Source organism: Bos javanicus, chromosome 29 (assembly GCF_032452875.1).
Source record: "Bos javanicus breed banteng chromosome 29, ARS-OSU_banteng_1.0, whole genome shotgun sequence".
In the NCBI taxonomy this organism is placed as follows: Eukaryota; Metazoa; Chordata; class Mammalia; order Artiodactyla; family Bovidae; genus Bos; species Bos javanicus.
This window is the reverse complement of record NC_083896.1, coordinates 15,372,523-15,399,970: the sequence shown is the minus strand read 5'-3', so window position 1 is coordinate 15,399,970 and position 27,448 is coordinate 15,372,523. Positions and strand designations below refer to the sequence as shown.

Below are 27,448 nucleotides of genomic sequence, written 5' to 3'. Positions count from 1 at the left end.
AGGGTGTGGATGGGAAAAGGGTATCAATTTTTGGCAGAACCTCTATATGCCCTTAGGGTAATAGCCTGCCCTTCAGAGACATGCAGAATTTTATATTCACTTCAGTTAAAAGTTACCTTGCACATTTATAAGTAAAATACTTCATTCTACCTACAATCCTGAGGGAAGCCACAGAATTACTAAAACCAGTCTTTCAGAGTAACTGCTAAAAGCAACCCTTTATTAAGACAGAGCCCTGACGTTTTAAAATTTCCAACATTGTCTTTGCCATAAACTGGCATTTTAGGTGATCAGTCAGAGTGATCTGCACTCTGAACAAATGCAATAAATGTGCAGCTGGGCTCATGTTTTCCTCTCCACTTCTGCTTCTGGTTTGCACGCTTTCAAAACTATCTTCAGCTTATTTGGCAGAGTCATCCATCTTAAATAAATACCTGACCCAGCTCCCCATTGCTTCAGTGCTGTAGATGGAATCATGCAGCTCACAGAATGAACTACAATTTCTTAGCAACTTATACAAAATCAGCTATGAACTGGCTCTTATCCAACTGTCCAGACTAGCATTTTGTAACCACTTTTAATGCACCAGGCATGCACTAAGTCTTATGTGAATTATATCTCCAAAACTCAACACAATCTCCTGTGAGTACTAATATAATCCACATTTTATAGATGAAAAACTGATGTTCAGAGAGGGTCGTTTAACCATGCTTACAATGAGAAGCTAGGCGTTCAAGATGTCTTTCTCTCTGTAGTAGCATTTTCTCTTCATTTGGGAGTTTCCTCATTTATATTGGGAGCACAGATGCATTGTCTTGTAAATAGAGCTTTAGTAGCTAAGTATTCTCATTCCTCTACAAAGAAACTAAGTCATTTCTATCTTTGCAGACAGTTTTTAAAAAGAGAGAAAACAAAACATTTGAAATAAGAATACAAGACAAAATTATAACAGTGTAGGAGTAAGATTTAAATGAAGTCTGAAGAAAGATAAAGAAAGCAGTGGAAAATCTTTGAACAACACTCCCTAATTCTGTAGGCTGGAGAGAACTGAGGTCAGAGAGAAAGAGACAGAATGAACTGTCTTAAATTTTTTTAGCAAATACTAAGAAGTAAGGGTGGTAAATAAAGATCAGTCAATTACTCAGACTTTAAATAACTTACTATAGTCTTTATTTGGTATGGGGTTATTACCCACTTAAACAAACATAGAAAAAGTATTTACAAGGACTTTATATATTCACAAATCACAATGATCTCCCTCCATTCTAGATTTTGCCAGATGCTAATCCTCCAACTTCGGAGGCTTTTCAGGACTGTTTTGCTTGGGAGTTGGGGTAGGCTCTGCTATATGTATTGCTTCCTCAAGACATGATTTTATTCTGTTATTTGTAATGCTGGCTTTGTTTATGTTGCTGCCTATCCTTGAACATATATTTCTTTCTGTTCTCCTCTCCAATGCCTACTGGTCCTTGGAGGTTAACTGGAGGTTAACTTAGGTATGATTACACCTTCTCTCCTATGGCCACATGCATTCTGGAATACGTTTCCCTTCTCAGAGCATCTTTGACACCCTGCAGGTGTGTCTATGATGGCATTTCCAGGGAGGATATAAATTATTAGTCTTCCAGTGGAAGAAGGATGTCTTTTCTGTGTGGGTGTGTGTGGTAGTACCATAAATGAGAATGGTGATAACAGAAACCAGTCCTGGATCTAGCTTTTGCAATCTGAGAGGACTTGTGGAAGTTATCCCACTGCCCTTTCTCTCAGCGTCCTTATCTATGGTAATCATCAAAGCAACTACTTAATTCATTGGTTGTGCCAATTCATGTGAAGTGATTAGCAAGATAGCTGGCACATAAAAGGAGCTCAGTCACTTAATCGAGCTGAGCAGTTTGACTACTTGTGTTATGAGATCTTGATTAACCAACATGACTTCATTCCTTTTGATCTTATTTTCTCTTCTGATCAAAAAATAAATAAATAAATATTGAGGGTCCATGATTTCTTAAAGAGTGGAGAACACTTGTGTTCAAGAAATAAATGAATTGCCCCATATTTGATCTGGACCTCTTATGCGGTGGTTTGGTGGTAGTGGGTTTGTTGCTCAGTTGTGTCTGACTCTTTGCGATCCATGGACTGTAGCCCACCAGGCTTCTCTGTTCATAGGATTTTCCAGGCAAGAATCCTGGAGTGGGAAGCCATTTCCTTCTCTAGGACCTCTTATAGGATGCAGCAATTTTCACCTTGTGACTCAGGTGATCTCTGTCTACTATTGATGTTTTAGTTGCTAAGTTGTGTCTGACTCTTTGCTCTCCTTTGGACTCTAGCCTGCCAGGCTCCTCTGTCCATGAGATTTCCCAGGCAAGAATACTGGAGCAGGCTGCCATTTCCTTCTCCAGGGGATCTGCCCAACCCAGGGGTTGAACCCATATCTCTTGCATTGGCAGGTGGATTCTTTACCACTGGGAGGTCCCCGTAGTTCTCTGGTACTCCTGTTTTATACCTTCCTTGAGCAAGTTGGGCCCATATCTTCATTTGTATCTTACACTTTTAGATACACTATGCTGCCTTGATGCATAGTAGAAACTCAAGTATTTTGATAAATGAAAATATATAAATAAATTTGCAAGGAATTAAAAGAGCCACTAAGTCTGATACTATAAAGGGTTAACTTGAATTGTTCCTCTTCAAATTGCATTCTGTGACCATGAATGACCGTTAATATCCTCAGAAGTAAGAAACATTGCAATTATAAAATATAACTTCATAAATTTCTATTACAATTCCAGACACTATAAAAATCAAAATATATTCCCACCCTCTAAAATCTTAATTTTACAGAACAGTTAAACACTCAGTGCGTATTTATAGACTTCACTGCCTTATGGTAGAGATTTGGTGGTAAATATTCAGGATTAGACATTTGCTCTCAAGGAACTTACAAATGTTTGATGTCATCCTTCTCCTTTAACTACATTTTAAATATATTTTTATGATCCATCAAAAGAGTTTCACTCTAATAGCAAGTGATATATTCTGCTCGTCTGTGTACAATATATTCTGTGCAATATATCCCACAGAGAAGAGCTAACATTTTTTTGCAGTTCACTAAAAATCAGAAACCTTATATTTAATTAGATATTATTAAAAAAAAAAAGGTACTGATGTGCTTGGGGGAAAAATTAAACCCACTAAAACTTTTACATAGATCTAATGTTTTCTTACTCCATTTAGCAAATCAGAAAACTCACTGCTTGAAAAAGAAGTTTTTTCTCCTTTTCGTAATAATTGCCATTAATTTTATGTAAGTTAGCTTCTAAACCTGTGAAGCTGCTAAGGACCACCTTTACTCAGCCAGAAGAACTCTGTTAAGTCCATATTTCTAGGATATCTCTTTCTCTCTTATCCTCTCTCTTTCTAGACTGTGCTTTCTTTTATTTACATTCTTGCTTTCTTTACTTGCTCTGCCACATATGGTTTTGAAAAAGAAGGGCCAAAGTGGCAATATAATTTTTACATCCAATCCTTTATTTTCCACAATGCTTTGCAAATGTCATTCCATCTGCCTATTGACCATCTTTTCCTATACCCAGGTTGGTCACCTGGAAAAGTCTACTCCCTTCTAGGACACAGTTCTAAAGGGTCATTCTGGAGAATATCTCGGCATCTCCACACCAAGATCAATTTAGTTACTCTACCTCATCCAACATCATGATGATATTTCAAATATTGAATCAAGCCTCTCATACATTATCTTTGAAATAGTTCTGTGAAATATGCACTATTACAATCACAGGTCAACAGCCAGACAAATGGTGACTGAGAAAGATGAGTTTGTTTGCTTAAATTTACTATGTACAGGAGCTAGGATTTAAGTCTAGATAGGTCTTTATGATGTCAAACCATGGGTTTATAACCACTAATATATAAAATGTTATTAAAATTGACACAATTTTCTAAAATTATCTACTCTATGTGCATTATACAACTACATTCTAAAGTCTTTGAAGAAAAGGACCTATTATTACAGTCTTAGTCTTGGAACCTATTAGGTGTTTAATAAGTATTTATGGTTTTGAACTGTGGTGTTGGAGCAGACTCTTGAGAGTCCCTTGGACTGCAAGGAGATCTAACCAGTCAATCCTAAAGGAAATCAGTCCTGAATATTCATTGGAAGTACTGATGCTGAAACTGAAGCTCCAATACTTTACTCACCTGATGCAAAGAGACGACTCATTGGAAAATATCCTGATGCTGGGAAAGATTGAAGGCAGGAAGAGAGGGGATGACAGAGGGTAAGATGGTTGAATGGAATCACTGACTCAATGGACAAGAGTTTGAGCAAGCTCAAGGAGTTGGTGATGGACAGGGAGGCCTGGCATGCTGCTGTCCATAGGATCGCAAAGAGTTGAACATGACTGAGCAACTGAACTGACTGACTGAAGTATTTATGGGATAGACTGATGAGTTGGTAGATATAGAGAGATGGATGAAAAGAAGAATAAGCAGATTGGAAGGTAGGCAAATGACTGAATGAATGGCTGAAATAAATGAAAAGATCGAATCCTACAGACTGGCTTTCAGTCTAACATTGAGGTAAGATTTACTTCTTGGCTTTGCTTCCTCATCCCCTGCCCTATCTTATTCTGCTTATACAGTCATTCATCAGTGCAAATACATCCCAACTTTTTCACTTCCTGTTGTTAGTATATACATACTCCCACAATTTTCACTTCTGGGAGTGCTTATAGAATATATTGTAGTGCTTTAATTTCTCATACCTTCTTCCAGATAATACATGTAACATTTTCTGAGGTAATATTTTACAGAAAGCCTTATTCACTATTGAGTACTTGACAACAGTGTTTGTTATATGAATAAATTAATCAATCAAAATGAATGCATTAAGGAATCAATCAATCAAACACCTAATCAATGCTTGGCTATAGAAATGGATTTAACTTATTAGCTCATGTTAATTTCACACTGTGACCGAGAGCTGAAAACAGTTACTATCCAAATACAATTCTGTGACAGGTACTCTGCAACTCTGTGATGGTAAGCTCTCATGCATACTCCATCAAATAATCTTCATAATAGCAGTGCAATATGTTTTCATTCCCACCTCAGATGTTTGTAAACAGAGGCTCAGAGAGTTTATTTCTATGTGCTAAGTAGCCAAACAACTATGAATTAGCTGAACTTGGATTCAATCTTGTCATTTGGATCTTTAAGCCTTCTCTTTTCTTTATATATGGACTGTAGAGTGTCTTTGAAAGTGAAATATATACATATATATATATATATATATATATATATATTTGCAATGTTTAAAACAATTACTCCCACTTTCCTAATGACACTTAGGTGTATTGGTCAGATATATTACTATGGAGGCCAAACCTCATCCTGAAAAAAGACAATTAAAACTATGAGGAAATATGAATACTCAATTATGTACAATATTCTTCATCAGATTGGCCTCAGCTGCCTTCAGAGGAGCTGTGGTGAAAGAGAGCCAAGTGCTTCCCCTAAATAATTCAGTGCGATCTATCATCTGCTCCTGGCCTCCCACCGCCTTCCCCATACATAGAAAGATAATCATGTATTTATGTAAGGCCTTTTATAGCTCAACATATTTTTCAAAAGGTGATTCATTCTTGAGAAGCTTGTGATTATTGACTTGGCATATTCTTCAAAATAAACCGCACCTGGAGTACACACATTTTTACCAAGAGAACTCTATACACCTGTTTTATCTCAGACTGAGAACTCATGGATTTTTTTTTTTTAAGTAGCTATTTTTCTCCAGCTTTATTGAACTATAATTCACAAATAAAAATTGCATATTTTAAGGTGTACAACATGCTATTTTGATATATGCATATATTGTGACATGATTACCACAGTTAAATAATATATCCATCACCTCTCATAGGTAACATTTGGGTATTTTTGTGGTAAGACCACTTCAAATCTACTCTTTTAGAATATTTACAATAGGCCATATGATTAACCACAGATGCTGTTGCTTTTCAGTTCATTGTCATGTCCGGCTCTCTGCAACCCCATAACTGCAGCATGCCAGGCTTATATGTCCTTCACTGTCTCCTGGAGTTTGCTCAAACTCATGTCTATTGAGTCAGTGATGCCATCCAATGATCTTATCCTCTGTTACCCCCTTCTCCTCCTGCCCTCACTCTTTCCCAGCATCAGGATCTTTTCCAGTGAGTCAGCTCTTCCCATCAGGTGGCCAAGTACTGGAGCTTCAGCTTCAGCATCAGTCTTTCCAATAAATATTCAGGACTGATTTCCTTTAGGATTGACTACTTCAGTCTCCTTGCTGTCCAAGGGACTCTCAAGTGTCTTCTCCAACACCACAGTTCAAAAGCATCAATTCTTTGGTGCTCAGCCTTCTTCATGGTCCAACTCTCACATCCATACATGACTACTAGAAAAGCCATAGCTTTGACTATACAGACCTTTTCCTGCAAAGTGATGTCTCTGCTTTTTAATACACTGTCCAGGTTTGTCATACCTTTTCCTCCAAGGAGCAAGCATCTTTTAATTTCATTGCTGCAGTCACTGTCTACAGTGATTTTGGAGCCCCCAAAATAAAGTCTGTCACTGTTTCCCCATCTATTTGCCATGAAGTGATGGGACCAGATGCCATGATCTTAGTTTCTTGAATGTTGAGTTTTTTTTTTTAATTTAAATTTATTTATTTTAATTAGAGGCTAATTACTTTACAATATTGTATTGGTTTTGCCATACATCAACATGTTGATGTATGAATGTTGAATTTTAAGCCAGCTTTTCATTTTCCTCTTTCACCTTCCTTAAGAGGCTCTTTATTGTGCTATAAACTAGATCACCAGAACTTTTCCCTTCTGAACAAATGAAACTTTGTACCCTTTGACCAAATCTTCCTACTTCTCCCGATCCTGAGCTCTGGCAATGATCCTTTTATCTGCCTTTATGAGTTCAACTATTTTAGATTCCATATGTTAAGAGAGATCATACAGTATTTATGTTTCTATGTTGGGCTTATTTCACTTAGCATAGTGTTTTTCAGTTTCATCCATGTTGTCATGAACTGCATGATGTTCTTTTATTTAAGACTCAAAAATATTCCCTTATATATGTTTTCATTATGTACATATATCATTTTCTTTATGCATTCATCCATCAACAGATATATAGATTGTTTCCATATCTTGGCTTTTGTAAATAATGCTGTAATAAGCATGGCAGAGTATTGGGCTGGTCAAAAAGTTCATTTGGATTTTTCCATAAAATGTTACAGAGAAACCCAAACAACTTTTTGGCCAACAGTATAGATATCTCTTCAAGATACTGATTCCATTTCCTTTTGGATATATATCTAGAAGTGGGATTACTGGATCATATGATAGTTCTAGTTTAAATTTTTTTTGATGAAATGTTTTCTATTAAGGCTATACCAATTTACATTCCCACCAAGGGTATACAAGGGTTTTCTGTTCTCTATATCTTCATAAAAATTTGCTGTCTTTTGTCTTTTTGATAATAGCCAATCTAAAAGGTGTAAGATACTATCTCACTGTATAGTTTCATATTTCATTTTTCTAGTATTAGTGATGCTGAATACCTTTCATATACCTGTTGACCATTTGTATGTCTTCTTTATAGAAATGTCTATTCAAGTCCTTTACCTATTTCTTAATTGGGTATTTGATTTATTTTGCTATTGAGTTATTTGAGTTCCTTATATATTTTGAATATGTGTGTGCTCAGTCATATCTGACTCTTTGCAACTCCATAGACTGTAGCCCATCACGCTCCTCTGTCCGTGGGACTTCCCAGGCAAAAACACGAGAGGGTTGCCATTTCCTTCTCCAGGGTATCTTCCTGATCCAGGGATCAAACCTTTATCTCCTGCATTGGCAGATAGATTCTTTACCATTGAGCCAACTGGGAAGCCCATATATTTGGAATATTAATCCCTTAATAGACATATGGTTTGCAAATATTTTCTCATATTTCATAGGTTTTATCTTCAATTATCTGTTGACTCTTTCCTTTGCTATGAGAATGTAGCCATGTTAAACACAAAGATTTAGGAAGTGAGAGAAAAGAAACTAATGGATTCTGCCTTAAAAGCAATAATTTAGATCTTTAAAGAAAATGTAGTGGTTCTAAATTATTTGTTTTCTTATGAAAAACTGCTTATTCACTACTCATAAGAAAAGCTTTTAGATTATTTATAATAAGACTACATATGAAATAGAATCAGAACAGTGAATTAATTTTAAAGGTGAGTGAGAAATCAGAAAGCATTATAAGAAAGAAAATATGTGAATTAAGTATTTATGATGAGCTAATTACTGTAGTTGAACATGTACATCAGAATAACTTTTCTGGCAGCTAATTTAATGAAGGAAGACACTTGGTGGTTCATAGCATTCACTGATATGAGAAAACAAGATGATTACCAGAAGAGGCAATTTCTTCCTGGGCATTGTGCTAGGGGGATTTCACCTTGAGCAGAGCCAAAAAATGAAGTGGGGGAGCATGGGATCTGGATCACACAATCCTGAATGGGATGCTGTCATTAGAAATAAACTTGGATAGGTTATATAATCCTTCTAAGATTTACTTCAGTAAATATAATTTGTTTAACATCTAATTAAAAAGAATAATATATATATATATATATCTACATATATAATACATTTGAAAGAAAAAAGAAAAATGACATTAAATCTACATATACCCATATTTATTAACAAAGTATGACCAATATCTGTGAAGAACCCTGGATAGCCCTCTCAGGACCGATTGTCTTTACTCCATTCACTCTCAGGAATAATCAAGCTCATGAATTTTTAGAGTAGTCAATCCCTTAGGTACTTTAAAGTGTTTCCCTTCTGTCTGTGTATCTCTAAACAAGATGTTTAACTGTTTGCATTTCGGGAATTCACACACATGCAATCATAGTGAATGTTTATTTATTTTTTTCTGCAAATTGCTTTTTTCACCCAACTTTATGTTGAAGAATTATCTCTTTGGATACATTTAACTGTCAGTCAGTGTTTTCATTATTGTATAGTATTCTGATATATAACTATAATCAAATATTTACTTCACCATTTTACTACAATCTCCATTAGCTCATTTTTGCCCCAGTTTGTTCTGTTTTGCTATTACAAGCAGTGCTTCTATGAACATGCTATCTATGTCTCCTGAGTGTATGAGTGTGTCTCCAGGGTAGATTCTTAAGAAGCCTCAGTTCAGTTCAGTTCAGTTCAGTCACTCAGTCATGTCCGACTCTTTGAGACCCCATGAACCGCAGCATGCCAGGCCTCCCTGTCCATCACCAACTCCCGAGTTCACCCAACTCATGTCCATCGAGTCAGTGATGCCACCCAGCCATCTCATCCTCTGTTGTCCCCTTCTCCTCCTGACCCCAATCCCTCCCAACATCAGGGTCTTTTCTAATGAGTCAACTCTTCGCATGAGGGGGCCAAAGCATTGGAGTTTCAGCTTCAGCATCAGTCCTTCCAATGAACACCCAAGACTGATCTCCTTTAGGATGGACTGGTTGGATCTCCTTGTAGTTCCAGGGACTCTCAAGAGTCTTCTCCAACACCACAGTTCAAAAGCATCAATTCTTCAGTGCTCAGCTTTCTTCACAGTCCAAGTCTCACATCCATACATGACCACTGGGAAAACCATAGCCTTGACTAGATGAACCTTTGTTGGCAAAGTAATGTCTCTGCTTTTTAAGAAGCCTACTGCTGGGCAAAGATACATATCATACCCAATCTGGCCTAATGGACATGAGGTGCTTATATTTGATTACTCGTAATCCTTGATTAATGAAACAGTCATTTTAGAAAGGCTCTTTCTTTTACTTTTTCAGTTAATGACAAATTGTTTTCCAGAGTGATTACATTCTTACCAGTGGAACCTATTGCTTCACTTTCCAGTCAATAGTCAGATATTTTAATTTCTCCAAATCTGGTGGATGAGATATATTGTTATTTCATTGTCATGGTAATGTAGCTTCATCTTGTCTCTAGTGAAGCAAAGCATATTTTTGTATGTTTATTGCCTAGTCAGCTATCTTAACTTTAAAACTCAGTGAAATATTTTATACATCTTTGTTAAAATGATGAAGAGTTATATACCAAAATACCCAGCAAAAGTCCTGGTACAGAGTTGGTATTTAACACATACCATTAACATTCTAGCCTTCACCATTTACACAATCAAGAACTACTTGATAAAATGAATAACAATTTCCTCTAAGGCTTTTAAAATATACCAAAATATTGTTCATATTGTTCAAATAAGTGTTCCGTTAGCATACATTCAAATGCATGTCCACACACATGTATACTCACTCTGTTCAATGAAGGCATTTCTGTAAGAAGCTGAATTTAAATTGTCGTACTATTTAATGTTTGCATTCTAATTTAACAAAAAAGAAAAAGCCTAGAATTAAATAATTAAAAACCTAGCTACTAAGGAAGTTATTCAAAAAAGACACACTATGGAGAACTCTGGGCTCCCTGGTCCCTCAGTGTTAAGGAATCTGCCTGCCAATGCAAGAAACTCAGGTTTGATCCCTGGGTCAGGAAATCCCTTGAAGGAGGAAATGGCCATCCACTCCAGTATTCTTGCCTGGGAAATCCCATGGACAGAGGAGCCTTGCTGGCAATAGTCCATGGGGTCTCAATAAGTCAGACACAACTTAGAGACTGAACAACAACAACAATAGGGACCTCTTCACAATGTCTTGTGGTAGCCTGGATGGAAGGGGAGTTTGGGGGAGAATGGATACATGTATATGTACGGCTGGCAATGGCACCCCACTTCAGTACTCTTGCCTGGAAAATCCCATGGATGGAGGAGCCTGGTAGGCCGCAGTCCATGGGGTCGCTGAGGGTCGGACACGACTGAGCGACTTCACTTTCACTTTTCACTTTCATGCATTGGAGAAGGAAATGACAACCCACTCCAGTGTTCTTGCCTGGAGAATCCCAGGGACGGGGGAGCCTGGTGGGCTGCCGTCTATGGGGTCGCACAGAGTTGGACACAACTGAAGCGACTTAGCAGCAGCAGCAGAGTACCTTTGTAGTTCACCTGAAACTATCACAAGATTGTTAATTGACAATTGATTGTTAACTGTTATACTCCACTATAAAATGAAATGTTTTAAAAAAGGACACACTATTATATATAAAATAGATAACCAATAAGGACCTACTGTATACCACAATGAACTACACTCAATAGCTTGTAATAGCATATAACAGAAGAGATATAAAGTATATATATATACATATATATAACTTAGTCACTTTACTGTACACCTTAAACTAACACAGCATTGTAAGTTGAGGCTTCCCTGGTGGCTCAGTTGGTAAAGAATCTGCCTGCAGTGCAGGAGACCCAGGTTCGATCCCTGGATTGGGAAGATCCGCTGGAGAAGAAAACGCAAGCTACTCCAGTATGCTTGCCTAGAAAATCCAATGAACAGAGGAGCCTGGCAGGCTATAGTCCATGGAGTTGTAAGAGTCAGAAGTGACTTAGTGACTAAACCACTGCCATATTTCAATAAAAGTGAAAAAAAAAAAAAAAGTGTAAGAAATTGAGGCAGTTTTGTTTGAATTTTTGGATTTCCTCAATGGAGCAGCCTCTGAACCCAAATCACAATGAGGATGTCCTTTAAACAACAGTAAGTGTGATAAATCAAGTCCAATTTTATGCAAATTTCAAAAGTTACAAGTATTTATATGGTAGCAACACATGTCTTTTAGCAAACAATAGCAGTATTGTACAACTTTCTATATTTTGTGGGCATAGCAGCTTCTTTTTATAGTGGTTAATATATACAAAAGAAGCTTCCAGGAAATCAGCAGGGACTCTTTTATCAGCTCCTAAAGTTTTGGAAGGCTTCCAAGAAGAGATGGAAACACTTAGTCATTTTTAGAGATTTGAAACTAAATTTAAATAGTGGAGATGGTAACACTTTCTTCAAGGATTATTTTTAAAATTAGAAGATATGTGTAGAAATTGACCAAAAGGTAATACTCAATAATAAATTAGTACTAACTTAACAAACTTTTTTAAGTTAACAGATTTTTATTGATGGCCATATATGTTGGATGGGCTTTGTGTTAGGCACTGGGATATATGTACTATAAGAGAAAAATAAACAAATACAGCAAACTAAAATAGAATCTATATATATATATACACACATACTTTCTCTTAAATCTTCCAGCAGTTTGCTGATTTGACTATTGGTAGAATGCTCTAGTTATCATAAAATATACATTAACATGATAGAACTTTCTTTCACTAACCGAATATTTTGGGCTGAAAATCTTTATGGTGGGGCTGTCCTGTGCATTGTAGCCTGTTTGGTGGCATGCCTGGCTTCTGCTTCCTACATGCAAATGGTACCACCACCCATGCTATCACAATAAAATATGCCATCAGACATTGCCAAATTTCCCTAAGGAACAAATTATACCCAGTCAACGTCACTGGATTGGTATAAATAGCTGAGTTAAAAGAGAAGCGGACCAGGAGGGGAAAAAAAAACCAACTAGGATTGAAAACTAGCTTTGTCCACTGACTATTTCTGCATTCATTTAAACAGGGATTAAATTTAGAGAACAAAGCATATAGTAATTGGGTTATGCTAATGGGATTTCACAAAAATTATAGCTCTTTCACTACGTTTCCAAAGTAAGACCTGAGCTTTCAAGCACTAGAGTAAAAGTAGCTTGCAGTAAGTGAAAAATACCCATTTCTAGCATTAGCAATCCAATGCACCTCGTAGTTAAGTGACAGAAGTACTGGTCATCTTTTTTTTTTTTTTTTAATTTTATTTTATTTTTAAACTTTACAATATTGTATTAGTTTTGCCAAATATCGAAATGAATCCGCCACAGGTATACCTGTGTTCCCCATCCTAAACCCTCCTCCCTCCTCCCTCCCCTACCCTCCCTCTGGGTTGTCCCAGTGCACCAGCCCCAAGCATCCAGTACCGTGCATCGAACCTGGACTGGCGACTCGTTTCATACATGATATTATACATGTTTCAATGCCATTCTCCCAAATCTCCCCACCCTCTCCCTCTCCCACAGAGTCCATAAGACTGATCTATACATCGGTGTCTCTTTTGCTGTCTCGTACACAGGGTTATTGTTACCATCTTTCTAAATTCCATATATATGCATTAGTATACTGTATTGGTGTTTTTCTTTCTGGCTTACTTCACTCTGTATAATAGGTTCCAGTTTCATCCATCTCATTAGAACTGATACAAATGTATTCTTTTTAATGGCTGAGTAATACTCCATTGTGTATATGTACCACAGCTTTCTTATCCCATTAGCAGATGAATGGATAAGAAGTACTGGTCATCTTATGTGTCGGTAAGCTCAGTAACAGTGTCCTTCTCTAAAGCTCAGTTTTGTTATCTGTCAAAGGAGGATTGAGTCCTTATTTCTCAATGTTGAATATGTTGAATATCCAGTTAAGAATTTCCACTAGTCCATATATTTACTTCTGTGTCATATCTTAACATGCAGTGTTACAATAAGTTGTTTGTTTGAATGTCCCTCTAAAGTGTAAGAAGAGACAGTGTCTTGCTAATCATTGTGTCACAGGTTCCTTACCCAGTATCTGATATAGAGCAACAAGTGATAAATGTTTGTCCAGTGAATGACTTATTTGATGAATCTATGTTTTTAGATCTATTGGTTAATTTTCCTTCCTTTCTTCCTCCTTTCCTTCCTTCCTTTTCATCCTTTTCCTTTCCTTTACTCTCCTTTATTTATTTTAAAAAATTTCTACTACCAGTATAACCAGAAGCCACAATGATAAGCCAGGTATGTAAGCACCCACAAATTCTTATCATTTTGGGGGCTTCTGCACTAAACAAAATTCTTCCTACAGGTGCTCACCAAAGAATGGAATTCATATAACAGAACACAGAAATTTTTTCCTGAACATTGGGACATTTATTTCAAATAGGAATATCTTTGTAAAAAGGTAATGGATATATGATGTTTACATTTTGAATCAAGTTCAAGTTATGTCAGGAAACAAAATAAAAATTCCAGAAAGTAATTTTAACTATCTTTAGATAATTAAAACCCTAGAGAATTAAAAGCATTAAGAGATACATACAGCCATGGGCAAATCTACAGGAGATAATTCATCTCTAGCTCAACTCATCTTTCTGCTAATATGCCTAGTTAGTTACAAACTTCCCTATCCTAGGAAAACCATTGAGGGGTGAATACAAGTAAAGGCACGGGAAATTAATTTCATTTTTTCAATACTTTTTAGAAAGTAAATATTTGCAGAAGAGGGTCTCTGTCTCTGTCTTTCAAATCCCTAAAGCAAATTGAATAGGTTTTCAAATGTGAAATCAAATAAATGCATTCTCATGAGATAGCATGCTCTACAGAAATAGGACTTTCTTTAGTCTCAGCTCTACTATTAAAAAATATGACTAGAGAAAACGTTTAGCCCTCTATGAGCTTAATAGTGTTCCCCAAACTTCATGTATACACAGAAACTCAGGCTGCAATCTTATTTGGAAATACGATCTTTGCTGATGTAATTAGTTAAGGATCTTGAGATCACGTCATTCTGGATTCAGGAAGGACCACACATTCAGTGACTATTATCCTTGTAAGAAGAAGTAGGTACGCAGAGAGACTTGGATGGGATAGAGCCATATGAACACAGAAGAAACTGGTTTTGAATCTGGAAATCATTGCACACCACAGATTGGGGCATGAAGGAGGCATGGGACAGTTTCTCTTTTAGAGCCACCAGAGGAAAAGAACCTTGGTGACGTCTTTATTTCAGGCTTTTGGTTTTCTGAACGGTGAGAAAATAAATATCTATTATTTTAAGCCATGAAATTTGTGTCATTCTGTTACAGAAACCCTAGAGGAAGCTAAATATATCTTCCCTATACTTTTATTGTTGTCATTTCCATATGTTACAATTGAGCTAGATACTTAGATCAGTAATTATATTGTATTTGCACGTGGTTAACAATGGTAAAAAGATAGACATGTATGCATGGGGAATTGAACCATATGATTAGAAACTTAAAAATACCCCGCAAATCATTTTGCTGGTGGTCAATACAAGATATTATAGGGGAATACAGCAACCCGGGAGGTGGATGGAGGTGGGATCCTGGCAGACAAGGAAAACCTCCAAGGAGAGAATGCTAGATTGAGTTCTGCGAAAGTGGAGAAAGAATCATCCTCATGAACAAGGCTGTGCAGAATGAGGACTTTATTATTTCAGAAGACTTGAGTGGTAAGAATGGGAATGGAAGGAGATGACACGAGAATGCCAGTCAGGATCAGGTCATGAGTGAAACAGTGAAGAGTCTAAAATTTTTCCTGAAAGAATGTGCTTCAGTTTCCTCACCTGTCAAATGTGTAGATTAGCTAAAGTTCTAATTTTGCCTCCTGCTCCAGGCTTCTGAGAATATTAAAATCCTTGACAGTTGTTTAACTTTGCCTCTGACACCTAGATAAGTAAGGTCTGTTCTACTGATCAGCAATAATCATCAAGTAAGTCAGTGATACTGAAAAGCACACAGAGTTAAGTGGTTGCTTAACTAAATTTAAAACGCAGTGCTGTGAGGTTCTATACTAAAAAGATTAATTTAATAAAACCAAGATCTGAATTCTATCCCTACAGCTCAGGTTGCATCTTAGTGAAAGTCACTGTGACAATGGGTCATCCAAACAAGCAGCAGATTTTCCTTCTGTTAATGTACATATATCAGCTTTAATCACTTTCGAACAGGGTAACATGACGGTAGTGACAACATGATTAATCTGAAATGAAAAACGTAAAAAGACCATTAAGGAAACTGAAGTGACATATAACCCTGTTCCCCCATCCCCCACCACTCCCCCGCCCACACACACACACTCACACATTATATGAGAGAACTGTCTTCAACTGATCATTCCAGACTGTCTTCATCAGGCTCAAATTTTGTTATTGTAAAGGAAGATATTACAAAGCTTGTCGTACTGCACACAAGTCTTTGGAGCTGAGAATCCTGAGTCCAACCCATGCTCTGCCATTTGTGAGTATGTTTCCTTGGAGAAAGTATTTAATGTCTTGGAATATCAGTTCCTCAGCTACAAAATGAGAATGATACATTCCATGTTGAACAGTGAGCATGATGATTAATACAATTATATATCTCATCCATCAACTATAGTAATATTTAATACATTTAAGTGTTTAATAAATGGTGCCTTTTAAATTACCCTCATCAGTTACGTTTTAATGGAAAATATAACAGAAACTTTTAAAAAAATCCTTGGATCTTGAGTAATTTTTAATAAAGTAGATTAAAAAAAATTTTTTTATGGTCCTGAATACACTCTTAGACCACTCCACACATTAAAATGATTCAATTTTGCTAGATGCTATGGAGAATTGGTCAGTTCAGTCGCTCGGTCATGTCCAACTCTGTGATCCCATGGAATGCAGCACGCCAGGGTTCCCTGTCCATCACCAATTCCTGGAGCTTGCTCAAACTCAGGTCCATAAAGTTGGTGATGCCATACAACCATCTCATCCTCTGTTGTTCCCTTCTCCTCCTGCCTTTTACAAAATTATTTATAATTCATTTCTACACAATAGTATGTTGGAGAAGGCAATGGCATCCTACTCCAGTACTCTTGCCTGGAAAATCCCATGGATGGAGGAGCCTGGTAGGCTGCAGTCCATGGGGTCAGGGAGGGTCGGATACAACTGAGGGACTTCACTTTCACTTTTCACTTTCATACATTGGAGAAGGAAATGGCAACCCACTCCAGTGTTCTTGCCTGGAGAATCCCAGGGATGGGGGAGCCTGGTGGGCTGCCGTCTATGGGGTCACACAGGGTTGGACACGACTGAAGCGACTTAGCAGCAGCAGCAGCAGTAGTATATAAGGATCCTGTTGATTTTTCTCCCAGTAATTTGGAGCTGTAAAAAACATCAGACCTACTAATAGAGTAACCAGTTGCAGCTAATAGTACATTTTTATCTGAGAAGGGCTACCTTTCCATTATTTTGAATAATTCATGAAAATTTCACATCAGCAGTCAGTTATGTGGCAATGAGGACTGTTTTAATCAGATCCAAAATTATAGTAAAGAAGACTAGTCTTTGATAGTGTTGGTTCCCTTCCTGTGTTGGTTCCCGTCCTAATTTGGCCACAGCATACTGCAAGAGTAAGAAAGCCTCTTTGGTAATGTGAGGTCAGCAAAGATCATTTCATATCATTAATACAGTCATCAAATGAGATAATATATATGGCACCACCAAGTTAAATGCCTTAGACACAAGAAGCAACAGAGTGATCATCGTTTTAAATAGTACAGACACATATACATGCCACCTTCAGTCTTTTTGTGGGCATAGGCTATGTATTTAAATGAACAAAAAAAGGAAACAATAAATTTGGACACCACATCAATGACCTACTTACACAGTCAAAATGCCTAGAACAATTGTTTATTTTTAGATTCACATTTTATTGTATAGACCTGGACAGTTTGTTCCACTATTATGTTCTTTCCAGTGTAAAGTGCACTCTTGGTGAACACTAAACACAATAGAGGACATTTTATGCTATTTTTAGATCTAAAAATATCTTCAGTTCAGTTCAGTTCGGTCACTCAGTCATGTCCAACTCTTTGCAACCCCATGGACTACAGCACGCCAGGCCTCCCTATCCATCACCAACTCCCAGAGTTTACTCAAACTCATGTCCATTGAGTCAGTGATGCCATCCAACCACCTCATCCTCTGTCATCCCCTTCTCCTCCTGCCTTCAATCTTTCGCAGAATCTGGGTGTTTTCAAATGAGTCAGTTGTTCACATCAGGTAGTCAAAGTACTGGAGTTTCAGCTTCAACATCAGTCCTTCCAATGAATATTCAGGACTGATTTCCTTTAGGATGGACTGGTTGGATCTCCTTACAGTCCAAGGGACTCTCAAGAGTTTTCTCCAACATCACAGTTCAAAAGCATCAATATGTTATGAAGCCTCAAATCAACTAGTCAAACAAAATGCACAATCTACAGTGACTCTCTTGGAGAAGGAAATGGCAACCCACTCCAGTGTTCTTACCTGGAGAATCCCAGGGACGGGGGAGCCTGGAGGCTGCTGTCTGTGGGGTCGCATAGAGTCGAACACGACTGAAGCGACTTAGAAGCAGCAGCAGCACAGTGACTCTCAAAGAGTCGGACATGACTGAATGACTGAACGGAACTGAACTGAACAGTGACATATGTTATTGTCTACATCCTGAGGTTCAGAACATACTTTTTTTTTTTTCTCTTGACAAAGCAGCACTTTATTTTTATCAACCATTCACTATTTATCTGAACTTTGTAAATGCCACACAAAGCCAAATGCTGGGAATTTAATATGCAGAGAGAATATCTATTAGTTTTAAACACAAACATACATCTTAACATGTCCTTGAAAAATTGGCATAGTAGCATCACTTATCTGGGGATAAAAATTAAAAAAAAAAAAACAACTATGGCACTTTTTATAACTTGTGTGTAATGGATAGGATTATATAAAATACATATGGCTCATTTTCATTATTCATATATTATAAAGAAATGGCATTATTGCGGCTGCCCAAGGATTTTGCCTTAATCCCACTCAGCCTTGTCCTTAAAAAATGAGAAGCCACAGATAAAATGTAATCTCTTCAGATATATGAGTCCAAATTCTAGGCTCCAAATGCCCATTCATTCGTTTAGTATAGATGCAGTGTAACAATGGATGATACTCTCTCTCAACTCATTATTGCTTCTATGGCACCAAGTACCAATTAGAGAAAAGCTCCTTCATCTCTGATGCATTTATGTGCCCCAAATCTCCATATACTAGAAAGAGATAAATAAATGATAAATAAAAATACAGTCCATAGAAAGTTATTTTTTAAAGTGACTTAAAGGATACACAATATTTAGACTCAAATTTAATATATTATTCAAAAAAATGTGGAATTTAGCATTTCACACCCATTGGGCTTGCCTCTATCTAGGTAGGGGAAGCTGGGCATGTTCTATGAACTCTGATCTCAGATCCTTATTCCACATAATGGATATAATAATAATTCAGTGGGTATAATAATTACCTTTAAAGGTAATTATCATGACAGTGAAATCTGATAAGTGAATTTTGAGGCTCCTAATACCTCTTTTTTCCTTAAGCTTTTCTGGAAAAATCCTAAACTTAACTGTGGCAATTAATAGCAGAGAGGAAGGTATTGGACCTGGGACCAGGAAGATCTAGCCCAACTTTTTTTCCTTATAATTTAATGCGTGTCAGAGAAGAACAAGTAACTTAATCTCAGAATTGTAATTTACTCATCATAAGAATGAAAAAAACAGTATCTGGTATCTACCTCAGGGGCTTATTGATGCTGAATTAGAAGCTAGATATTAAAATGACTTGTTAACTGTGGCAAAGCTTTCAAAGAAAATAGCTGGGCAGCTGACTTGGAGTAATTCTCAGAGTGTTTTGTTGCACAAGAAAAAACAAGATGTGCAGAAATATATAAAAGATAACCACACCTCAAACAAATACTAGTATTGGGGTGGTGAAAGTAGTTTGGCAGGGGATCAGCAAATAAACCAATAAAGTTACAAAACGTTTTAACGAAATAAAGAAAAAATACACAGTGCATACTCAAAATGTGTGATACAGTCTATGTAAATGTACAGTGCATAAATATTTGGATGCATGTTGTAGACATTTGGGAATTCCCTGGTGGCTCAGATGGTAAAGAAACTGCCAGCAATGCAGGAGACCTGGGTTTGACCCCTCGGTTGGGAAGATCCCCTGGAGGAGGGCATGGCAACCCACTCCAGTATTCTTGCTTGGAGAATCCCATGGGCAGAGGAGCCTGGCAGGCTACAGTCCATGGGGTCACAAAGAGTCGGACATGACTGAGGAACTAACATGTTCACTTTCTGTAGACATACAGTGAATTACACAAGGAGGATCATCAAAACATTAAAGGCAAACATCTCAGAGTAAAATATAATATTTCTACATTATTTCTAGACTTGTTCTGTATTATTTTATTTTTGTTAAATGAGCACATATTATTTATAAAATCTAAAATACACACATTTTTATTGTAAAAAAACCAAATCACTAACTAAATTGAAAGGAACACTATCCATCACACCCAGCATTTCTGATCTACCTGCAGCTATTTCCCATCCTTTTCCCATTGTAGACGTTACTAGCTGAGCTTAGCATCCTTACTTATCAGGGCTGGATCAGTTCAGTTCAGTTCAGTCGCTCAGTCATGTCCAACTCTTTGCGACCCCATGATACAGCCTCATAATTCTTCACAGTGCAACAGAAACCATTTCTAAATGATGAGGGATGATTACATAGGATGAAGTCAATTTGCCATCAAGGCTCCAATTCATTTCCTGGAAGGTACAGATCTGGATTTTCATCTCTACATCTCTGCATTAGATATGCAAAAATTTAGCCAAATGTTTATGAAATAAATGAATATTTTATTAAGATTATAAAGTGAATGATGTGTTCATAAGATTAAAAATAGTGGTACTAGGGAATAATTCAATTTAAAAACTCATTGTTCATGTATGCCAATGATTCTGTCAGGGAAATAGGTCAAGGCGGTAAAAGGATATTTTGTTTCCAAAGTAGAGAGAAAGATCAGACACGGCACATATCTCAAAATTGTGTGCTCATGATCTTATTATCACTAAAGAAACAACAGGACATGTACTTATTAGCAAAACAGATTATGACCTCAGCAAGATAATCTAAAGATAGATTTCCAGCTGACTTTGCCTTTTAAATTAATAGTGCTTTTCTTGAAATAAATACCTCAGTTCATTTTTCTCATCCATGAAACTGAGCAAAAGAAATCGCTCACCTCCTTCCAAACATTGAATACAAATGAAAGCCCTCTGCTGACAACTAAAAAGGATACAAATGTGAATAATTGTGACATTAGAGGGGCATTACAGAATACTATTTATATGAGGAAATGACATGTGAGTCATGATAAAACAATAAAGCGGGAGGTAATTTTTGGAGAAAAAATTTCCATATCAATAAGTTATTTACTTTTGTTATTTTAAGTTAAGATCCAATAATTCTTTAAAATCATACTTGATTATGGATGATGACAATTGCCTCTTGTTAGTACAATGAATGCTCATTGTGTTGAATTGTGTGTTGTGGGGGTGGAAGGAGAATTACAAATTTTTAAATTCTTGTTTCCTCACAATCCTTTTGATGAAAAAATTAAACCTTTTGGAGCCTTCTATACTATTTGTAAAATGGAAAATCATTCAGAAACATTGCATAAAATGGTTAATAATGAAATATGTTCGCCTTGGAAAGGAATAGAGATCATTCTGTCATTTTTGAGATTGCACTCAAGAACTGCACTTATGTTGACTATGAGAGCTACTCCATGTATTCTAAGGGATTCTTGCCCACAGTAGTGGATATAATGGTCATCTGAGTTAAATTCGCCCATTCTGGTCCATTTTAGTTCACTGATTCCTAAAATGTCCATGTTACTCTTGCCACCTCTGTTTTACCATTTCCAATTTACCTTGATTCATGGACCAAAGAAGCTGGAGAAAATTGAATGGTTCTATGAAGACATACAAGACCTTCTGGAACTAACACCAAAGAAAGATATCTTTTTCATCATAGGGGATTGGAACGCAAAAGTAGGAAGTTAAGAGATACCTGGAGTAACAAGCAAATTTGACCTTGGAGTACAAAATGAAACAGGGCAAAGGCTAATAGAGATTTGCCAAGAGAATGCACTGGTCATAGCAAGCACCTTCTTCCAACAAGACAAAAGATGACTTTACACATGGACATCACCAGATGGTGAACACCAAAATCAGACATATTCTTTGCAGTCATAAACGGAGAAGCTCTACACAGTCAGTAAAAACAAAACCAGAAGCTGACTGGCTCAGATCATGAAGTATTCACTGCAAAATTCAGATTTAAATTGAAGAAAGTAGGGAAAACCACTAGACCATTTGGATATGACCTAAATCAAATCACTTATGATTATACATTGAAAGTGACAAATAGATTCAAGGGATTAGATCTGATAGATAGAGTGAGTACCTGAAGACTATGAACAGAGGTTTGAGACATTGTACAGGAGGCAGTGATCAAGATCATCCCCAAGAAGAAGAAATGCAAAATGGCAAAATGGTTGTCTGAGGAGTCCATACAAATAGCTGAGAAAAAAAAAAAGAAGAAGCAAAAGGCAAAGGAGAAAAGGAACAATATCTGAATGCAGAGTTCCAAAGAATAGCGAGGTGAGATTAGAAACACTTCCTAAATGACTAATGCAAAAAAAAAAAAAAAAAGAGGAAAACGATAGAATGGGAAAGATTACAGATCTCTTTAAGAAAATTAGACCAAGGGAACGCTTCATGCAAAGATGAGCACAATAAAGGACAGAAATAGCATAGACCTAACAGAAGCAGAAGACATTGAGAAGATGTGGCAAGAATACCAGCAGAACTATTCAAAAAAGATCTTCATGACCCTCAACATGATGGTGTGATCACTCACCTAGAGCCAGACATCCTGGAGTGCGAAGTCAAGTGAGCCTTAGGAAGCATCACTACAAACAAAGCTAGTGGAGGTGATGGGATTCCAGTTGAGCTATTTCAAATTCTAAAAGATGCTGCTGTTGAAGTGTTGCACTCAATATGCTAGCAAATTTGGAATGCTCAGCAGAGGCCACAGGACTGAAAACAGTCAGTTTTCATTCCAATTCCAAAGTAAAGCAATGCCAAAGAATGTTCACGCTACCACACAATTGCACTCATCTCACATAGTAGCAAAGTAGTGCTGAAATTTCTCCAAGTGAGGCTTCAACAGTACATGAACCCAGAACTTGTAGATGTTCAAGCTAGATTTAGAAAAGCAGAAGAATGAGGGATCAAATTGCCAACATCTGTTTGATCTTCAAAAAAGCAAGAAAGTTCCAGAAAAACATCTGCCTCATTGACTACGCTAAAGCCTTTGACCGTGTGGGTCACAGCAAACTGTGGGAAGCTCTCAAAGAAATGAGAATACCAAACCACCTGACCTGCCTCCTGAGAAATCTGTATGCAGCTCAAGAATCAACAGTTAGAACAGGACTTGGAACAACAGACTGGTTCCAATTGGGAAAGGAGCATGTTAAGGCTGTATCCTGTACCTTGCTTAACTTATATGCTGGAGAAGGCAATGGCACCCCACTCCAGTACTTTTGCCTAGAAAATCCCATGGATGGAGGGGCCTGGTAGGCTGCAGTCCATGGGGTCACCAAGAGTCGGACATGACTGAGCAACTTCACTTTCATTTTTCACTTTCATGCTTTGGAGAAGGAAATGGCAACCCACTCCAGTGTTATTGCCTGGAGAATCCCAGGGATGGGGGAGCCTGGTGGGCTGTTGTCTATGGGGTCACATAGAGTCAGACACGACTGAAGTAACTTAGCAGTAGCTGCAGTAACTTATATGCAGGATACATAATGTGAAATGCCAGGCTGAATGGGGCACAAGCTGGAGTCAAGATTTCAGGGAGAAATATCAATAACCTCAGACATGGAAATGACACCACCCTTATGGCAGAAAGCAAAGAGGAACTAAAGAGCCTTTTGATGAAAGTGAAAGAGGAAAAATGAAAACGCTGGTTTAAAACAACATTCAAAATCTATGATCGTGGCATCTGGTCCCATCATTTCATGGCAGATAGGGAAACAATGGAAACAGTGAGATACTTTCTTTTCTTGGGCTCCAAAATCACTGCAGATGGTGACTACAAGCATGAAATTAAAAAGCTGCTTGCTCCTTGGGAGAAAAGCTGTGGCCAACCTAGGCAGCATATTAAAAGCAGAGACATTACTTTGCCAAGAAAGATCTGTCTAATCAAAGCTATGGTTTTTCCAGTAGTTATGTATGGATGTGAGTTTTGGACCATAAAGAAAGCTGAGTGCTGAAAAACTAATCCTTTTGAACTGTGGTGTTGGAGAAGACTCTTGAGAGCCCCTTAGACTGCAAGGAAATCAACATCCATTTGATCATAGAAAAAGCAAGAGATAAAGAAAATCAGTCTTGGATATTCATTGGAAGAACCGATGTGGAAGCTGAAGCTCCAATATTTTGGCCACCTGATGTGAATAACTGACTCATTGGAAAAGACTCTGATGCTGGGAAAGATTGAAGGTGGGAGGAGAAGGGGACAACAAAGGATGAGTTGGTTGGATGGCATCTCTTGATAGATGTGAGTTTGAGCAAGTTCTGGGAGTTGGTGACAGACAGGGAAGCCTGGTGTGCTGTAGTCTATGGGGCCACAAAGAGTCGGACATGACTGAGGGACTGAACTGAATTGAATTAAATCTGTTTGGTAGTTTTAAAAATATAATAATTTCATGACAGCTCCTTAGATTTCTTTCCATCAGTAAACATTGCCTTGTGGCCACTGTATATAAAACTTTGCTGAGTACTTCAGGGGATACTGTGGGAAGGACAAGATAACACAAAAGTGGGTGAATTTAACATAGTCTTTAAATGTCTCTTTAAAGATAAAAATCCATTGTTGGGGCTTACATTTCAATTTTGTGGCATATATTAATTAAATTGTTAATTTTCACTAAGTATTTTGCTACATATTTAGAATATGGGCTTCTCCTGGTGGTTAAGACAGCAAAGAATCTGCCTGCAATGCAGGAGACCTGGGTTCAAACCCTGGGTTGAGAAGATCCCCTGGAGAAGGGAATTAGAATACACTCCCTACCCCATAAAGAAGATAGATAGATCTGCGATAAAATAATGATATGCTATTAGTACAGTACTAAATGGTATTATAGAAAAAAAAAAAAAAAGTCTGTGGGGATAGAGAGGAAATCCTTCTTTCCCTAATACATACAAACATGCACACTATCCATATTTGTCCAGTTTAGAAAGGCCTTTTGAAGAAGGTGTTTCTCAAGCTGTGTCTTAAAGAAGAAGTCAATTAAATCACAGGGACATGGAGAGAGAGAATGAAGAGGCGATTCAGAGGAAAAGTAGATATCTATTGGGCAAATTTTGAGGCCACTGCTCTACTGACCCCTTCTGAAGACAATAACTTTTGTAAATGTTGATCATTACAGATATATATCTTTCATTATTGCGAACTACTCTACAAAGAATCAAAAGCACTAAATGGTGATGTCAGAATTGAAACTCTATTCCACTATAAATTCTCTTCTATTTTTCCTAATATTAATGTTCCCTTCTTCGATTCTGCTACATCCTTCTTCTTCCAGACATGCAATAAGAAATAAATATAAAAACTTTTTTCTAGCATTAAGAATGAATTTATAATTTTCCATAAATATTTCTTATTTTTCATTAAGAACCAAGGAAAACACTTATATAAAGATTAGTCATGCCTAAGGATAAAGGGACTGCAATGATGACAACTGGCCATTTCTTAATCAGATCCAGAACCTAGCCAGTCATTTCCTTTTTGAAAAAAAAAATACTAAGCAGGAAAAAAAAAATCTCAGACTTCAAATCAAGATATCATGTAGTAAAAGGGACACCCAAAGAAATATTCTCAGTGTATTTCAACAATGAACAAAGGTGATCTGAGGAAACACCTTATATGAGTATTAGGGTAAAACTGCATTCATTCTACATGTTAGCAAAGTAATGTTCAAAATCCTCAAGCTAGGCTTCAACAGCATGTGAACTGATAACTTACATATATAAAAGCTGGATTTAGAAAAGGTAGAGGAACCAGAGATCAAGTGGCCAATATCCATTGGATAATAGAAAAAGCAAAGGAATTCTGGAAAAACATCTACTTCTTCTTCATTGACTATGCCAAATTCTTTGACTGTGTGGATAACAACAAACTGGAAAATTCTTAAAGATATGGGAATACCAGACCATCTTACCTGCCTCCTGAGAAACTTGTATGCAGGCCAAGAAGAAACAGAGTCAAACACGGAACAATGAACTGGTTCAAAATTGGGAAAGGAGTATGACAAAGCTCTATATTGTCACCCTGCTTATTTAACGTATATGCAGAGCTCATCATGTGAAATGCCAAGCTGGATGAAGCACAAACTGAAATCAAGATTGCCGGGAGAAATATCAATAATCTCAGATATACAGATGACACCACTCTAATGGCAGAAAGCAAAGAGCAAATAAAGATCCTCTTGCGGAAGGTGAAAGAGGAGACTGAAAAAGCTGGCTTAAAACTCAACATTCAAAAATTAAGGTTATGGCATCCAGTTTCATGACTTCATGGCAAATAGATGAGGGAAAAATGGAAACAGTGACAGATTTTATCCTGTTGGGCTCCAAAATCACTGGGGATGATGACTGCAACCATGAAATTAAAACACACTTTCTCCTTGGAAGAAAAGCTATGACAAATCTAGATAGCATATTATAAAGCAGAGACATCACTTTACCAACAAAAGTCTGTATAGTCAAAGCTATGGTTTTCCAATAATCATGTATGAATGTGAGAGTTGGACCATAAAGAAGGCTGAGCACTGAAGAATTGATGCTTTGGATCTGTGGTGCTAGAGAAAACTCTTGATTCCCTTGGACAGCAAGGAGATCAAACTAGTCAATCCTCAAGGAAATCAACCCTGAATATTCATTGGAAGGACTGATGTTGAAGTTGAAGCTCCAATACTTTGGCCATGTGATGCAAAGAGTTGACTCTTTGGAAAAGACCCTGATGCTGGGAAAGATTGAAGGCAGGAGGAGAAAGGGATGACAGAAGATAAGATGGTTGGATGGCATCACTGACTCAATGGACATGCATTTTGAGCAAACTCTGGGAAATAGTGAAAGTCAGGAAAGCCTAGTGCACTGCAGTTGATGGCGTTGCAAAGTCAGACAGGACTAAGTGCCTGAACAACAAGAAGGGCATCACGGAGCAGGTGCTATTTAAGATGGATTTTGAGGCTTCCCTAGTGGCTCAGGTGGTAAAGAATCTGCCTGCCATGCAGGAAACCCAGGTTCAATCACTGAGTTGGAATGATCCCCTGGAGGAGGGAATAGTAACCCACTCCAGTGTTCTGGCCTGGAAAATCCCATGGACAGAGGAGCCTGGTGGGCTACAGTCCATGGAGTTGCAAAGAGCAGGACATGACTAAGTGACTAACACTTTAACTTGAGGTACAAGTGGGCAATTTTTTTTTCTAATTTGAGGAAGAAATATACATATTCCAATTAAGTTAACCTCATCAATAAAGAGAGCTGGGTGTTTTGAGTGAGGGATGCTTTGCGTTTGCAGTTCAGAGCAGGTGTGGTAGGAAGTAGCAAACGTGACAGCAAAGAAAGAC

At 37.4% G+C, this 27,448-nt stretch overlaps 1 long non-coding RNA gene across 3 annotated transcripts in view; it reads right to left on the bottom strand.

The window, feature by feature from the left end:
- The window catches only part of LOC133241074 (uncharacterized), a 1,297,712-nt gene that overhangs the window by 601,309 nt on the left and 668,955 nt on the right, over nt 1–27,448 (bottom strand). For 2 of the 3 annotated variants that reach the window (XR_009734506.1, XR_009734504.1), the window contains 2 exons: nt 15,980–16,190; nt 15,683–15,878 (listed from right to left, as the gene is read on the bottom strand). The exons of the other annotated variant lie outside the window; for it this stretch is intronic. This is a non-coding gene — a long non-coding RNA (uncharacterized LOC133241074). Of the gene's footprint in view, nt 1–15,682; nt 15,879–15,979; nt 16,191–27,448 lie in introns of those variants that run through there. 3 annotated transcript variants of the gene reach the window in all.